Source organism: Anser cygnoides, chromosome 1 (genome assembly GCF_040182565.1).
Source record: "Anser cygnoides isolate HZ-2024a breed goose chromosome 1, Taihu_goose_T2T_genome, whole genome shotgun sequence".
Classification (NCBI taxonomy): domain Eukaryota; kingdom Metazoa; phylum Chordata; class Aves; order Anseriformes; family Anatidae; genus Anser; species Anser cygnoides.
In genome coordinates this window covers 19,199,325-19,217,364 of record NC_089873.1, presented here as the reverse complement: position 1 = coordinate 19,217,364, position 18,040 = coordinate 19,199,325, and the positions used below count along the sequence as shown (strand labels likewise).

Sequence of the window (18,040 nt, the reverse complement as noted above, 5' to 3'; positions counted from 1 at the left end):
CATATTCTTCAGTACACAGTCCATTACATATGATTTTTGCCACCCCTAGTAAAGGTCCAGGGGCTGTGCCCTGAGCTGTGAGCAGAGGTCTCAGGGCTGGCCTGGGCTCCCGCAGGAGACCGCAGCTGGGCTGAGCTGGTTCCAGTGCCTGCCTCTGGGCCGAGTGCCTGCTGCCTCCCCTGCCTGAGCTGGGCTCTGCCAGTGCCTCCGTGGGAAGGGTCTGGCAAAGCCAGGGAGTTGCTGCCCAGCAAACAAGAGCCCCTGTGGGGCTGAGCCTGTGGGATGTTGTGGGGTCACGCTCACCCTGCTGGGAGCAGCCAGGAGGCAGCAGCCTGGAGAAAGGAAATGTATAAAATAAATTTAAGAGAATCTCAGTACAGAGGAGGAAGAATGCCTCTAAGAAGTATTGGAATGACTATTAATAAATTCTTAGTGCGATAAATGTGGTGAGTTTATTTTTGCTCATAACAAGACTAAGTGTAACAAATACAGAGATCATATCATGACCTTTTTAAAACCTTTAAAAACCTTTTTAAAAAGTGTCTAATAGAATCATATGTCTGAAGTTCATTATGTCCTTTCATAGTATAAGGATTAAAGGATTAATACATGATCACATTTTGTCTACTGCTTTTGAGTGATTTCTTTTTTCTTTTTTCTTTTTTCTTTTTTCTTTTTTCTTTTTTCTTTTTTCTTTTTTCTTTTTTCTTTTTTCTTTTTTCTTTTTTCTTTTTTCTTTTTTCTTTTTTCTTTTTTCTTTTTTTTTTTTTTTTTTTCTTTTTTCTTTTTTCTTTTTTCTTTTTTCTTTTTTCTTTTTTCTTTTTTCTTTTTTCTTTTTTCTTTTTTCTTTTTTCTTTTTTCTTTTTTCTTTTTTCTTTTTTCTTTTTTCTTTTTTCTTTTTTCTTTTTTCTTTTTTCTTTTTTCTTTTTTCTTTTTTCTTTTTTTCTTTTTCTTTTTTCTTTTTTCTTTTTTCTTTTTTCTTTTTTCTTTTTTTCTCTTTTAATTATGTTGACTATTCTGAAATTTCAAGGTTACTTTTCTTGCTGAATACATTTTCATGGCTTTGTTCCATATGTAACATGCAGTGCCCCACTGGGAAGAGAAATAGGAAATTACTAGAGTGTAAGGTGGAGTACTGACAGTTATGTCCTTATAATTTCTTGTGCATTGGGCAAAGAGTGTTTGACAAATAGCTGTATCGCTGTCAGATCTCAGCAATTTACTTACTAAAGAGTTGAGGGTGATGTCCAGAGGCCTTTTAAAGTTAAAAGAAATTATGAGAATGCAGAACTATTATCAGATCATACTTTTCTGGTTCACAAACATCTCTCTCTCTCACTTTCTGTGAAATGGAAACATTTGTGTGTGTTTTTTGTTTCCCAAGAACAGACTGATAAACAGTTTCTAAAAAATGGACAAACACCTATAAACAGATGGAGGTGAAAGCTCCAAAACTGCCTTCTTTTCAACTCGGCTTTCTGTGTTCTCTGCTATTGCCATTACTGTGATTGTTGCACTCAAGCTGCAGCTCTGAGGACAGACAAATTGCAATATCCTGCTGATACAAAAGGTAAGATTCCTAGTAATTCACAACAGAAGAACAGAGCAAATTGCTATATAAAAGGACAAAGCATCATTTCACAACATTTGAAATTCCTCTCTTACATAGAGCATAGTTCTACAGCATAAGAAATGTTGACCCGAGCTCCAATCTATGGAGCAAAGTTGTACCACTGCATTTCACTTGTGAGTTGCCAAAAATGTTGCTGTAAACTGTTTTATATATGTCTGTCCACCAAGTTTGCACTAGCATCAGGTTAATTAATTAGTAGCTGTACATGCACAGTGATTGCTATTTCACCTATTAAGAAGAAAATACAGTTTATTTTAATAGAGTATATCATTCAGTCTGTGTGACCAGTGTATCAGGACTTTACTCATGACATATCTCCATGTATTTGCTACTTTTTTAATAAGTGATACAGACACTAAATGGCAACTGAGTAGCCTGTTGAGAACAATTAACTCAAAGCAGATGGCACTACAAATACGACTCTTAAAGGCTCTTTCTTGTCTGGGATTTTCGCCTTCCTTGTTGATTTTGCCCCCTGGGTGAATTAAGGTCTTTACTGATAGATTTAAGATCCCCCTGACATTTGATTAAGCAAACTTCTTACAGAGATTGTATTAAATTTTAATGTTTGTCAGAACTGAGCAGCAGTTTTTATCGGATGTTTCTCACCATGTCTAGTGTTAAGTATCATATAAAGTGACTGATAGCTCAGCAACAACAAATCCTTAGAATGGAGTACTAGTGCAAAGACCTGAACTAACAACAACTATGAATCATTAACCCTAAGGGCCAATAATGTCATCTCCAAACAACATGGTTACTTTTCAAAGACATCAAGAGATATGGAAAGTAATTTTACTGAGCTGTATATAGAGTACGTATTCAAAGTACTTGAAGCATCTAAATGCTTATCCTTCAAGAAGAATTGTTCTGGACTTCATTGAGTTGCTGCATGTGTGAACATCTGCCCATCAAGATTTCAATGAAATTTGAGGCCTTGTGTATATGTAAGGATAGCAGTGAAGCATCTGATGCTTTACAGACAAATCAGTGTTGAAGATGTGTCCATCAGGTAAATTCTACTCTAAAGGGAACAAAATTATCCCCAAGCAGTTTCCAGTTTTAATTCAACCATCAGTTAATTCAACCATCAGTTCCAATGGTACATTAAACAATGGCATTTGCTGCACCTTTAGTTGGTGCTAAAAGCAGATTACTTATAGGTATACATATGGATAAAGTATCTATGGATATTTTAAGAGTCCATACGTATGATACAGCATATCTTGGAGGTACTGAGTGATTGACAGGAAAGTTTGTAAAGGTATTAAGTACAGTCCTAGAACTGAAAATCTCAACGATGGTCACTTTTTTTTTTTTTTTTTAATAAATATTCGGTCCAGGTTTTGATAAATATATATATATATTACTAATTTTCACTGAAAGGGAAAATAAAATAAAATATATTGCTATGCAGGATTCTGCTTTTATAGAAGCCTGTAATACAGCTTACTGTATTAATGTTTAGCAGAGATGGGAAAAACTCGAAAAAAAGCTGTTAGCACTGTTCTGAAAAAGCAGCAAATAGAAGACAGCACTGTATCAAAATTTAATAACTGAAACAACTTCAACAGTGTTGCCTTGAAAGGAAATCCTTGAAAGAAGTTTGTTTGTTTGTTTGTTTGTTTTTCTTTTCCTGATTATTTTGCTGCAGTTTTCTGGGTCCTTCAGAATCCAAATAATACAAGTTTGAATATTATGGTACTATTAGTTTGAATATCGTGTACAATAACATGCTAAATTCTTAATCAAAGGCTGTCAGCATGCAATATTACATAAGTTTAAGAAGTTTAAGGAACTACCTCTTTTTTAAGGTTATCATCATGCAGAATATAAATGTAAAGATAGCAATGTAAAGACATGAAGTATCTTCAGGTAAAAGATGGGAAATGTAAATAATAAATAAAATAATTCTCTGAGCCCTAAAAGCTAACCAGAAACACCACAACAACTGTTTCAGTAGAGCCATACTACCCTAAGATTCTTAATAAGAGTTTTATTCTCCAGAAGACATCTTTATCTCAGTTTCAGCAGCCATGTAAGTTTTGACTCGTTTTCAGGAAATAGGAGGCAGAAATGCCTCAATAATCATTTTGCTGGGACTTTTTCAGGCTTATAATAAACATTATTAATAAAACTTTTGGTGTAGATTTAATTTTTATCCTTGTTATCCAAGCAACTCTATAAAAGCTAGCAAAATTATTAATATGAAAAGAATATACATTAGCTATCTGCAAGAGGTGCAAAATTGTACATAGAACGTGAGAAAATAGGGATCGACCAGACTAGGTTCTACATATCTAATTTGCTCACAGCTTCATTTTTATATTAAAATTAAGTTTCATTTATGACTTTTGACTCCTATTAATGTCATAGAGACATAGTGATGTGTTTACAGGGGTATTGTCTTATTCTGGGACAGATTCCTCCTAGAAGAGCTTTTACAATTTTTTCATTTAGATTTTGATGATGACAGGAGAACTTTTGTTTGTTTGTTTGTTTTGCTTTGTTTTGTTTTGAGGTGAACAAAAAGTACTTTCTGCATATTCTGATGAATCTCAGGTGAAATGTGACACCATTGGGCTTCACCCATGCTAATGTTAAATGTAGGGGAATGAACCAGCATTTGTGGACATGAGAGTGGAAGGATCTTTGGAGATAAAACAGCAAGATAAAGTCCTCCAGCTGTTGCCTACTTCTAAAGAAGAAGGCAGAGTCACTACCAATCATCAAGCTATAGTATCTTCCACAGACCTGGGTACTGCAGTATTGCACGGTACTGTAAAGGATAAATGAAGAATATTTCTTTCTCATTGACTTTGACCCAGTGTTTATCCCAAATGCTAAGGAAAAATTTGGGCTATAGAATTTCCTGGTTTTATTGTTTCACATCATATGCAGCTTCAATAATTTCAAATTTTATTTGTGAAATTTGGAAATCATAATTCTTTCATATAGAGAAATCAATCGATCAAAAGTTAATGAAGCTTTTCCAGATACAGTTTAACAATAATTATCAAACAAATAGGACAAGTATATTATTTTGTTTCAAAAATCCTCCAGTATGTATAGTAATACCTAAAACAGTGCCCATTGATCCTGATCCCAGATCACCCAGTTTTTAGTAAAGCCCCATTGTTTCTCCATCTTGTAAAGTAAGTTACAGATGCTCATCTATATTTTATCTTACATATTTGAAAGCAGTTTTCAATTAAATTATGTCTTTGCTGAGGGAGCTTTATCCATACACACCATGAAAAGAAAGTGTTACCTGACAGATTATTTAGAAAGGATTGCAATTTTAAGATTAAAAAATAGATTTTCAAAATCAAAAATTAGGAATAGAAAAATGAAAAATAAAAAAAGGCACTTACATTTTTCAAGATAGGATTTTTTTTTTCCATACAATAATGTATTTTTCTAGTGAATTACTCAGTCTAATAGGAAATCTTCCATAGTATAATGACTGATATAGCATATTACAGGTGCCTGTAGTTTTTGATTCTTTGTTTTGTTGGTGTTTTTACTTTTGTTTTGTTTTCTGAAGTTCAATTTGTTTCTGTCTGTTTTATTTGTATATCTTCTACTGTGGTCAGACTATCCCCAGACTATCCTAAAAAACAAATGGTAATTAATTGTAGAGTACATTAAGGCATACCAGCAGGATAACAAAGTTATGAGATGAGTGAATATAAGCACATTAGAAAAGATAAGTTTTATTACACTGGAATAATCTATTTTTAAAAAAGCAATTAAATGTTTACCTTTTGTCCATCTGGAGTCTAATTCTGATCTACAGTGCAAGGTAATATTTTGTTTTGATGGTTCATTACTTTACACAGAAAGTCCTTATTACCACTATGTAGACCTATTTTGTTATCCTTGGAGGAAAATGCTTTATATTTTTTAAAAGTTGTGATGATTGCTAAACATTTTAAAGTGAAAAGGGATAGTTGCTTGCATAAATCTTAGCAAGATAGGTAGCCATAAGCATGCCAACAAAATTTTAAAGATCTGATAAAACGAACACTTTAAAAAGTCTTCAGAAATGTATTAGAAACCATCTGTAAAGCAAAATGAGTCACTTTTCCATCAGGGTTTTTAAGGTTCTAAAGTTTACTGTTATTGATAAAGCACATAAAAAAGTTAACTACTTCTGGAAAAGAAAAAAAAAAAAGAAGTTAAACAGAAATTAGCGTTTACTCAGTTCAAAATTTATATGTATGCAAAGCACAGTTTAAAAAAAAAATATATACATGTTGTAGCATCATTTGCTTAACTTCACAATGGTAAATTTATGAAACATCTGAATGTCCTTGTGTATGGGATCCCTACATAAGCACTTGTCTGCTACCTGACCTTCAAGGAGTAGCTTCATATTCCTAGGATTCACTTTTTGCATCCTTCTTTTTAAAATTCTACTTAAACTATTAAATCTGTGATAAACTACCTCTCATATAATGGTTCAACCTGTCCTTTTGGCTCCTATTTAAAACAGAAGCTTCAGCTATTGTATTCAATGGAGGATGCAACCTCTGGAGGTGCATATTGTGTGTCTCCCAGATCAGCCTATTGATCAGAAGGTAAGAGCTCTGCAAAAGAATTGTAGGTAACAGTAGTTACCCATTTAAACACATTCATCACTGTAAAGCTATAGCTAAGAATACTAAGTGATCTTTGGGTGTATAAACTGGGAATACCAAGCAAGGATACAGCATGTAGTTTAGAGACATTTCTAAAGAAGAGAAACTTGTCAGCTGATGGATTTCCATTCCTTTTTAGCACTTCAATTTTACATATATTTGTCATAACAGAGTGGAATAAAATGATTATTTTTTAATAATGCTTAGGGAAATAAAGGTTTTGTAATATCAGTACTGTTCTTGATTTTTTTTGTTAACAAGATAGCAAGTGAGATCACTATGACTATATAAAAAGGAAATGTCAAGTTTAATTCTCTAGACAGACCTAGTACCTAGTATGACACATTTTATAGTCATCAAATAATTGAGTAACATTTCCAAAAAATCTGATTATATGACAGTAAAAATAATCCCCACACTAAGATATTTTTTTCATGTATGAAGATTTTTGGAACAGATAAATGAAGATTAAGATTCAGTATTTGCATTTTTGCTTTGTGCGGCTTTGTATGTATACATGTGTTTCTGAATGTATAGATAGTGTATAAACATATTGTGCAATCAATATATTCAACTATTTTAATATACAAATTATAATTTTTGCATTCATGTTTTATATTAATGTTAATTTTTTAGTAAAATCCATACATATTGTCTGAATACAATTAGAAAGATAAATCTATGTAAAAAGATTCAAATAATTCATACTAAATTTTCACCAGTCTGCAGCTCTAAGAGGCTTTAAAACACTTTTTTCAATATGCTCATTTCCTTTAGAGTTCCTGTTGCTATTTAAAACCAGTGTTCACTGATTCATTTATTTTTGAGGAAGCTATTTTTTCAGCTTTCAAGGTTCCTAAGACCCTACATTGCAGTTCATCTCCGGACATATTTTGCAGTTCATCTTCGGACATATTAAGGTACATAATCAATTACAAGAAAATGGAACCTTTGTATTTCACTTGAAAATGCACTTTGCCTGTTCTTTAGTTTTTGCATTATGTGAAAGAACCATTATTGGACATGTTAGTAATATCATATGTTAATCAAAATGTATGTAATATCTTTTTAGTACAAACAAACTACAGAACATTTATATGCTTCCAAGAAATTATTTAATTTACTGACACTCATGTTTTTACAACCAATTATTTTTCTGCTCATTTCCTTTTTTTTTTTCCTTTTTTTTTCTGACATGACAATCCAAAATGTTTTAGCATTTCTTTCTCTTAATTAAATTGGATTTTTGGCTCCAAACCTATTCCTTTTAATATTAATGGAGAAGAGTAAGCCTTACAACTTGCACATTTTTTCCAATCAACGTGTCAGCCATTACATTCTAACTGTAACAAAGGATACCACAGTCTGAAACTTAATATACCAAAAGGCTCCAAAAGCTACCCTTGAAGAAACAAACTGAAACAAAAGAATTCTTTTTTTCCTATTCTGTAATATTTGAAGGAGATTCCTCACTTCATATAACAGAGGGTTTAGGTTTTATTTATACAACTTCTGCCAACTTGGATGAGTATTTCAGAGTGACAGATTTGTAGCTTTCAGTATTTGCTCATTTTGATTGGATTTTGTGACTAATTAAAAAAATATATATATAATTTTCCAGTTATTCAAAATGCATCTGAACTGTCTATGAACTATTTTGGAATTGTGTAACTGATGATAAAAAAAAAAAAAATCTAAACTGTCTATACACTGAGCTGCATAGGGTTGCTCACCATCTGTATCCTTCCAAAAAATCATGAAAAATCTTCTTCTCCATGAAACATATTTTCTCTTTAAACTATATCTCCAGATATACATTGGTAGAAAATAATGGCAGAGTTAACACAATATTTACTTGTTCTACCACCAATCCTTGTCTAGATGACATTAAAGCATAACAGCATAACAATCCTGCCTAGGTGATACAGGATATAAAAATTTTTCTATAATACATTTTTCTTTTTTATTTTTCTTTCCATTGATTCCAGAGCCCATAGAAAAATAGAAGATATTTTAACAAACCGAAATATATATAAAGACTCTTGGTGTTTTGTGGTTTTTTGTTTTTTGTTTTTTTTTTTTTTTTTTTGTGACACCAGTCACTGTTTAAAATCCTTGACATAGATCTCATTTAAGTAATTGAATTCTGGTCTGAGCTCTGCTAATTCCAGCTAAGGAAGTCACATATTTGAATTAACTTAAAACAGTTCCCAAGGGAAGGCTGGATTCTTGACTAAAGTGGTATGTCTCACCACTTCTGAGAGCATTTTGGACTCAGGCTAAACTAGCTGACCACTTTATACAGTGGCTGCTCTCTCAAACTGAAGGAAATTGTTATATCATTTTCTATATTGCCCCTTGGTTGTGGGGGGGAATTTTTATAGTAGTACTCAAATGTGATTTGTGAATTGCCTTCAAATGCCAATTAAATTCCTTTTATTATACAAAAAGATTTGCTTATCATAATATATGTATATTTAAACCTGCTTGCTTTCAGTGGCTTCTATAATGAACAATTCTCATACTTCTTAGCTTGTCTTTAAAACATTTAAGGAAAATATGCCAGTTTAATTCTATAAATATTAAATTTATAGGTGAAGTCCATAAAAAACAGCAAAATATTTGAAGGAGGGAATGAAGAAGACAAAATATGGATACAAAATTAGATTTCCTCTTAAAGTTGAAGACCCATTACCATTTTGAAACAGCTGATTTCAAGATCATCAAGTTTACCTTTACTGGTCATATTCACTATATGTAGTCTTTGTAAAAAAAGATGAAAGAAATTACTTGAACTGGTTGTAAAACTTTAGTTCTGAAGTCTATGTACTTTTGTTAAAAGACTTGTTAAAAGAGTAGTCCAAGGTAGCTACTACTGTTTCTGAATTAAAAAGTTGATTCAGGTGGTAAAGCAGAATGCTTAGAAGACTTGAGTTTGTCTCAATTCTTTAGATTTTAGGCAAATGAATAAAACTTAAACAGAAGGCACTTTACAGGGTTGTTTTTTTTTTTTTTTTTTTTTTCTCAAGCAGATGGAGATATAATAACTTAGTCTACAAGATGTGAACAGACAGCTTGCTGGAATATATCCACTGTTGAATCTCCATCAAACACTCTTGAAGTACAGAAATAGGATTTGTCAAGGAATTATCAGCATAAAGCAGCAATAAATCTGTATGTTGTCTGCATAACAATGATATTTTAAGCCATTTTAGGTATTAACGTCAGTGTAACCACGGACAGAAAGAAAGAATCTCAGAAGTAAAATTTTAAGGTGGATGCTAGGAGGAATTCATACAAATCCTGTTAATCATAATAAGCAGAATTTGTGTTCTTATCTCTTTATATACTGGGTTAATTTGTTACGTAATACATAGAGATTTGCACAGTAGAGACCTACCAACAGAATTAGACCTACTGCATAGGCACAGGTAGCATTTATAGGAAGCCAGTTATAGTCTGACCATAGTACATCTATGCAATCCGGTTAATCTACACAAGCAGGATGTATTCTACACATCTGAAATATTTGCAGCAGCTTTACATCATACATGCAGTGAGTTCAACATATCTGTACAATCATTTTATTTAGATCATAAGCAGCAGTCACTCAGCCTGAAACTGAATAGATCTACTGGAAAAGGAAGTAGCTATTCAACCTGACAAAACAGAATTACCATCCCAGCTTGATGAATTAGACTGATATGAAACTGAAAAATAAATTTGTGATCTAAAGGAAAAAAAAGGGGGGGGGGGATTAATATTCAGATGGAGTGTCTCTATCATGAACTGTCTGAAGTTACTGATTTTGCATAGTTGAAAAAAATACATGACAGAGATCTCACTGTAGCTCACTGCAAAATGCTGATTTCAGAATAAGTTTTTTGTCCATATTAAGATCTCCCAAATTTGGTTATGTATTACAAGTAAGCTGGAAGATATATTGGATAATTATATTTTCGGAATGAACAGTGAAGTAGAATTTTTAGATTTGCAAAAGAAAAAGTTAGATGTGGATATTTTGTAAGCACTCCTGTGCTTATATAATGCGTCATCCCTAAATGTTTTCATACTATGGGCTGGGGCTTGCTTCAATATTTAAAGAAGTTTGAAACAGTTGGACATTCTGAAGTTTTTCTTTCCTAAAAAAAAAAAAAAAGTATCCATATTTTTCTTTGACCTAAATTAATAATTTTCTTTGAACTAAATTGACCATAATTTTATTTGACCTAAAAAATGTAATGCATATTTTTTTCCTTGAGAAATATAGGTCATGAGATTACTTAGAAGACTCAGAATAGATACTAGCTACTACTGTATATATGCAATTCCAATTGTATCTATTATGTTTAATTGTATCGATTATGTTTTACTAGTCTGTTGAGATATTTATATACTCTGGTTAAGCATTTCCTTTTCACAAGTTGCCTAAAATTTATATTTCAGTCATCATAAAATTTCATAGAAACTATGAATCAGAATGAACTCAAACACCTTCAGATCCCTACAATGTAGGTATCTTAAATTCTACTAATCACCCCAATGCAATAAGCCCTACAGTCACACACACACACAAAAAAAGCACTTCTCAAGAGTTATTTACCTTTTGTAGAATCTGCTTACATATCAGTGCTGGGAAGAAGTGAGTCATACCTGGAAGTGTTTCCTTCTATCTAATGGCTATAAAACAAGTAAAAATGCTAAGTAGATATTTAAAGTTAGGAAGTGAACTCTGTCTTCTCTCTTGTTTGCTTCCTTGTTTAATTGTTTTCAAGTAATATTATCTAAAAACTTATTTAACTTCAAGAAAGAAGAAAATTAGGCAGTTGTATCCATAGTTGGAAAATCCACAGAAATTCAGAGATCATTACCAAATTTCCTATTAGAATAGCCAATTCTGTCCTGTTGCAACCTTCACCTCAGCATGCAGTTACTGTTTATTCATATTGCCTTAAATTGTCTTCCTCAGCAGTTTCTAACCTCTCTGTTTCACTGAGCATGTTCTGCCTAATGTCAACAGCATGTTCTTGAGAACTTTATGATCCTGTTTATTAATAAGTAGAAAAATATATGTAATATTTTTGGTAATAACAGAAGTTTGGCAAATACCAGGAAAACTCTAATCCTCTTCAGGGAATAAATTAATAAAAGTCCTGGACAGAGTACTTTTGTGGTTACTGGTTAGGGTTTCTATACATATATATATATATTGCTTTTACCTAGAACTATGTTAATAGTTTAAATGTTAATGTTTAAAGGAAAAAGTAATATTTGTGATATCGATAACATACTATTCTAGTCAATGGGTTTCATCTCTAACATATTACTAAATCACATTTTATTTTATTTTATTTTATAATTTATTTATTTTATATTTTATTATTTTATTTTATTTATTTTCCTTGAGCATACATGGATATTCCAGAACCTACAATATACTTAACTTGCATTAGAGGATTGCACCGATTCTGCCTTATATCTTATCTAAACCATTTTAGATTTTGAGGTTTCAGAATATCATTTAGTTTCTTGTAATTTTTTTCAGGGAAGATTAATTCTAAACCATTAAAATGCTGATATTTTAGTATTTAATAGAAATTTTGTATGTTTGTTTATTTGTTTGTCTTCAGTAAAACACTACTTGTTAAGGAATATATAATTTATCTCAGTAGGGACAATCACAGAATCTGTAGAACTATTCAGACTATGGAGAAAAAACAATTGTTTGTTCCTTACACAAGAAGCTTCCAATATTCATCATAATCATCAAATGTAAAATTCATACTGATCTACTAACTTGAAATTATACATCTATACTGGTATCCAGGGTTGTCTGATGAAGATGAAAGAAAGACTCATTAGAATAATATATGATCTTCTAAAAATCTCTTAGGTTATTAGATTATTTTAGAAAAAAAGTTTTTGTAATGAACACATTTATTTAAAAAATATTTTTCACCTATATAGATTTAACATTTCTAAACAAAAAGTCTTTGTTTTAATATTCTTCATACATTTTCGAGGTATTAGATTACCCTGGCTTTCAGATTGTGAAGGAATGGTTAGTGGGCTTTTGTTTTGTTTTGGCAAAACAAAATGCCCAATATGGAGATGCTATCACTGGAAATACTTAAGTATAGTCAGTGAGGTATTCAATACTTTTAGAAAATGTATGAAGTGGTTTCTTGAGATACCTTTCAGCTTCAAAGTCCTATTATGTCTTCAATTGTATTTATTCTAGTTTAGAGCTGTTAGTGTGGAATTGATGTGAAACTACCAGAAACTACAAGACTCATTGACTAATATCACAAACCAGATTTGAGCTCAGGTATTTTGTGGATGGACAAAAGTTCATAAAACACTTATACTGTATTGTCCTTAATTGAATCTGTATTGAGGTAACCGCACCTTTCTACAGAAGTATGTCTAAATTAAGTGACAGATAACATTGCTACTGAATTTCTTTGCTCCAGAAAGTTGAACACATAAATAGGGAAATAGGATAAAATAAGTGAGTTAGAAAATTTATTATACCACATTTAATGATATGGATGAAAGGGAGAGAAAGAGCTTCTCTTAGCAGTTAGGATGCCAAAAAGGGAACAGGAACTGCTGTTCTTTCCATGACAGCAAATAACAGCATTTTCCACTTTCTTTCTCTTATCAGGCTACTACATGGCATATTGTCCCTTCACCAGAGTCAAATGGTTTTATAGATTAAGTTGAGAAGTGGACAGAACTTCAATAACAAATCATTTCCAAACAGCAATTTCTCTTTTTCATTATCAGTGGCATACACTTGATTGACAGCATCCATCGCAACATAAGTACGTTTCCAGAGGTTGTATGCTGTTCTTAGTACAATGCATATGCACAACCTCTAAAGACTGAGACAATGTGAGGACAGGAGTTAAGACTCCTGTTATAATATAAGTTTGGTTTCTTATTTTATTGAACAGTTTATCTGTCATAACTGTAAGCTTTGCACCTGCACCATTCACAGTATTGCCTGTCAAATATCAATTATCTACACCTGAAGATTCAGGTGTAGTTAATATACCTCTTGCTGGCTTTAGATGTTAAATCTCTTAAGTGCTATGTTCTGAGCCTATCAAATACTTTTTTTTTTTTTTTTTTTTTTTAGTTCAGCAAGTACTTAATACTACTCATTTAAAGCTAGTAAAATAATTTAGCTAAGAATAGAATCATAGAATCATTTAGATTGTAAAAAAACTCTGGGAACATCAAGTCCAACCATAAGTATTATTTAGCATTATTAGTACTGTTAAGTTAATTGATAATTGACCTGCACCAATCTAGTGTTGTTTTCAATACCATGCACAAATGTGTGTTTGGGGTGGGGTATAAACAAATCAAAATAGAAAATTACATCTCAGCGACATGTCCACAAGAAAACACTTATCTGAAGTTCCGTTCTGCCTACCAGAATTCAAACCTGGCAAAACTGAGTAATAATTTATTTTTCTTAGTCTTCTGTTTTTTAAAGTTTAAAAATAAAGTCTGCTTGCATGAAATAGAATTAAAAATAAAAATAAAAAATAAAAAATAAAACAAATTAAAAATAAAAATAAAGTAAAAGAAGCATGAAATGATTTATGTAATCATACATTCTTGTACTGAACCAAGAACCCTACTGAAAAGTGTTTTATTCTTAAATTTATCTGTTACCTATAGAAGAGAATGTTGTTAATAAAATCCTGTCCCTGCCTTTGTCTTAAAGTATGATATACTCTTTTCCAAGATGGTCAGTGAGAAATTCCGCATTTCAGGTAAAATTTCAGCCTAGCATTTTATATTTTTTTTCCATAATGGCATGTAGAATCACCTCATTTACAATGTTTAAATTTTATTTTTGAATAATTAGGTGATGGTAAATACCACCTTACATTGCTGATCTCTAAAAAATAAATAAATAAATAAATATAAAGAAATAGAAAATACCCCCAAAACTACTCCTGTAAAAGTAAAGACTTATAAGTCTTTATAAGAAGACTTCATCTGAAACACTTAGCATACTTTGACCATAGCTCTTTGAGAAAGAGTGCATTGGAGAAAATCAAATTGACTACAATTTGATCTAGAAAACATAGTCATCATGAATCACTGGAAGATGTGGTTTTGTTGAGTTTGAAAGTAACTGATAAAATTAACTTCAAATACATAAATAAGAGTTGTCAAAAGAAAGGAATTAAAGGTTCTTCATGGAAAACAGAGAAAATGAGGAGGATATATAATAAATATGTTTGTTCATGTAAAACAGAGGACTTTGAAACTAAAAATAAGAGTAAAACTTTATGTATATGGAAATACATGTCATCATTAATCATTTTGTACTAGATCTCTTTATTTTCTGAGGTTTTCTTTCTCTAGGCATAGTACTTCAGAGGCTGGTACTTGGCTTCTCAAGTGATAAAAGTGATTAGACGTACTTTTCTTGAACAGTTTTGGGACTATCAAAAAAAATAGTGTGAAAAGATGAAATTTTTCCTTTTCTTAATCTGATTAGTCTCATGATATTAATAAACAGTTTAAAGTAGAATTCTTTTGACATTCAGGCTAAAACATCCCAGCTGCATAGTACCAATCAAAAGAATAAGCTTGTCTTCATAATCTAGCATTGAAAGAATTATCTTTCAGAAACTGTAGCAAACAGTTAAATCTTACACTTATTAATCCCACTGGATTCCGGCTATTCTAGGCTATTACGGGTTGCAAGTCTTAGACCAATTATTCTGCAGTAGACATTTCAAAATGATGGTTTAACATTTAATTTCTGAAAAGGTAGGGAAAAAAAGAATCTTGTACATTTCTAGATCATATTCTCTGTAGATCAAATAGTCTGGAGCATTGTTATGTAGTTAACATATTTCTTAACACACCTTTGTGAAGACATAATTAGAAAGAGAAAAATCTGATGTAAATTCCTTACCTCTGTTCATCTGGAAAGGTGCCTGTGACAAAATACACGCTTCCATCCACTTATTCTTCTACCTATCATAACTAATGACTGCAAATGCAGAATAAGATTTTGAAAGAAAGAAAGAAACAAACAAACAAACAAAAAATATCCCTAATCTCTTTAACATCTGTGTAAATTTTTATTTTAGCATTGAGTAAAAATTAAATATATGCTTAAGTAACATATTATCCTAAGGACTAAAAGAGGAACCCTGAGAAATTTTAGTGATGTTTCCTAATTAATTTCTAACTCTATCGTTTTCACTGTATTTTCATTATAAGCTATATTTTCACTATTTTCACTATATGCAAAACAAGATCTTTCAGCAGGATTCTGTAAAAGTGAAAAGGAAAAACACTGAAGTGAAAGTGATCGACAAGTGCACATTAAACTCAATTTATAAAACCAAATATGCAAGACTATCTCAGAGGACATGCACATTCATTCAAGCTTTGAAAAGTGCATTTCTTCACTAACGTACTTTAACTACATATTCCATCCTCCAACCATGTTTAAATACCGCCCATAAAAACGTATATGATTTTCAATGAATTGATAAGAATATAGCTGTACAACAGTGCATAACATATCGTAACCCTGTATTCATCATTTTAGGATGTGTTAGGCCAAAAAAGCAATGCAGTTTTATTGGCAAGCATTCTATGATCTACATTTAGTGGCTAACAGATTTCTGAATTAACTAGACCAGTTGTATAAAGCAAGTGATCTCATATTGTAAAAGGTTTCCTCATGATGATAGATGTGTTTAATTCCTTTTAGATATGAAAATTAGATCTGAAAAGGTCATGGAAATGCTTACACATAGCATAATCAGGTAATTAAGTCAGATAATTCAAATCATCTTTAGGTGATTAAAATTCATACTAGTGACACCTGATTAAAATAAATATTTTTTTAATTCTACGTAACTGCTTTTTATAGTGAGACAGTGTATGAGGAGAGAGCTGTAGGTAAAATCTACCTTGATTTTAGCATGGCATTTGAGCTGGTTTCTTGCAGTTTCCTTGCTAATTAGCTGCTAAGATATGGACCGAACAGATGAACAAGATCAACAGAAAACTGGCTAAAATTCTGAAGCCAAAGGGTGGTAGTTTATAGCTCGACATTGGACAAGTGGAGTTTCTTGGGGTCAGTAGTGTCCCCACTACTGTTCAGTAGCTTTATGAACAAACTAGATGTCAGGACTGAATGCACTCTCACCATAGTTGTGGATGACATGAAACTGGGAAGAGATGTAGATAAGGCTGGGGGGAAGAGCCACCCTTTCAGGATGATCTCAGCAGGCAGGAAGATTGGCCAGCAAGAACTGCATGATGTTTAACAAAAATAGATGTGAAATCCTGTACCCAGAACAGAAACATTACGAACTCTGTAATTACAGGCTAAGGACTGATGGCTGGGGAGTAATTACAGGCTAGGGACTTTTGGCTGCACTAAAAAGTCCCTGGGAGTCCTAGGGGACAGCAAGCTCAACATAAGCCAGCAGTGTGGCCTGGCAGCAAAGAAGAGGTGTCCAGGGTGTCATCAGAAAGACTGTAGAAAGCTTCCAGGATGTCATCAGAAACACTGTAGTCAGTGGATTGTATGATATGATTATTCTACACTATTTAGCACTTGGTATATCACCCTTAGAAAAAGTGTCCTGTTCTGAACTCCACTGTTCTGATCCTTCTAGTTCAAATGAGGTACGGAAAAACTGTAGAGGGTCTATCAGAGGGATACCAAGATGATGAGGTGGTGCTTGACTTATGGGAAAATAATAATAATAATAATAACAACAACAATAACTTTTTTTTTTTTTGAGTTTTTGAGGAATTGAGTTTATTCAGCCTTGAGAACAGATGACTCAGGGCTGACAGGGCGTGTGTGAGGGGAAAGTGTGGAACCACATTCAACCATGCTGTTCCATTATGTTAAAAGTCCAGAGAAGATGGGATTACTATCTTCATAAGGATGCACGGTGACAGAACAAGAGGCAATGGGAAAAAGCTGCCTTAGGGGAAATTACATATGTAAGAAGAAAAATCTTGATTTTGAGAACAATTAACAACAATGAACAATGTTCTGCCTGAAGAAGTGATGGAACATGTCTCACTGGAAATATTCAAGACTCAACCTGACAAGGTCCTAAGACCCTGGAAAATCTGAGTCCTTGCTGGTTGAATCAGATGAGCTACGAAGGTCTATTTCAACCTAGACTTTTTACGATTAATGAATAATATACACAGGTATCTGTTTTTAGATGGTGTGTGTTTAAAGATTAAATATTTCTCTGTTCACAAGTATGATTTTTTTTTTTTTCTGATCCATAAAGCCACACTAACCTAGAAATTAACATAAATTCTTTTTGGCCCTTAGCACTAACCAGAGTTTAAAATTCTCTACTGTGAATTACAAAATTCAATTTAAACAAAATTAATCATGGAATATCCCCACTTGGAAGGGACCCACAAGAATCATTGAGACCAGCTACTGGCTCCATGCAGGACCATGTACTATGCATTAGAAAAATATTAAATGTGATAATAAAGTGCAGTCACAAAAATAAGTTGTTTGCTTCTTTTTTTATGTCTTCTATCATGAGCTATTTATACTTTTCAGATGTTCTTTATTATTTCCTCATTCCTCTTTTTTTTTTTTTATCATTTATTTAATTAAATTATCAGAGTAAAAAGTTCTATGCTACAGACAATAACTTCTGTGCAAGGACCATGCCTAAGTTCTTGCAAAATTCAATATAATAACAATACTGTAAAAAAATAT

General features: G+C 32.2%; 2 long non-coding RNA genes across 2 annotated transcripts; one reads left to right on the top strand and one right to left on the bottom strand.

Annotated features, from left to right (window-relative positions):
- Positions 1-980: 980 nt before the first annotated feature.
- Positions 981-16,314, bottom strand: LOC125180178 (uncharacterized). The gene is made up of 4 exons (XR_007158532.2): positions 15,227-16,314; positions 10,880-10,956; positions 5,008-5,246; positions 981-1,092 (listed from the first exon to the last, which is right to left on the bottom strand). It is a non-coding gene; the product is annotated as an uncharacterized lncRNA (long non-coding RNA).
- On the top strand, positions 1,091-10,370 carry LOC106048030 (uncharacterized). Its single transcript, XR_001214037.3, has 4 exons — positions 1,091-1,570; positions 6,132-6,216; positions 7,054-7,196; positions 8,871-10,370. It is a non-coding gene; the product is annotated as an uncharacterized lncRNA (long non-coding RNA).
- Positions 16,315-18,040: the final 1,726 nt, after the last annotated feature.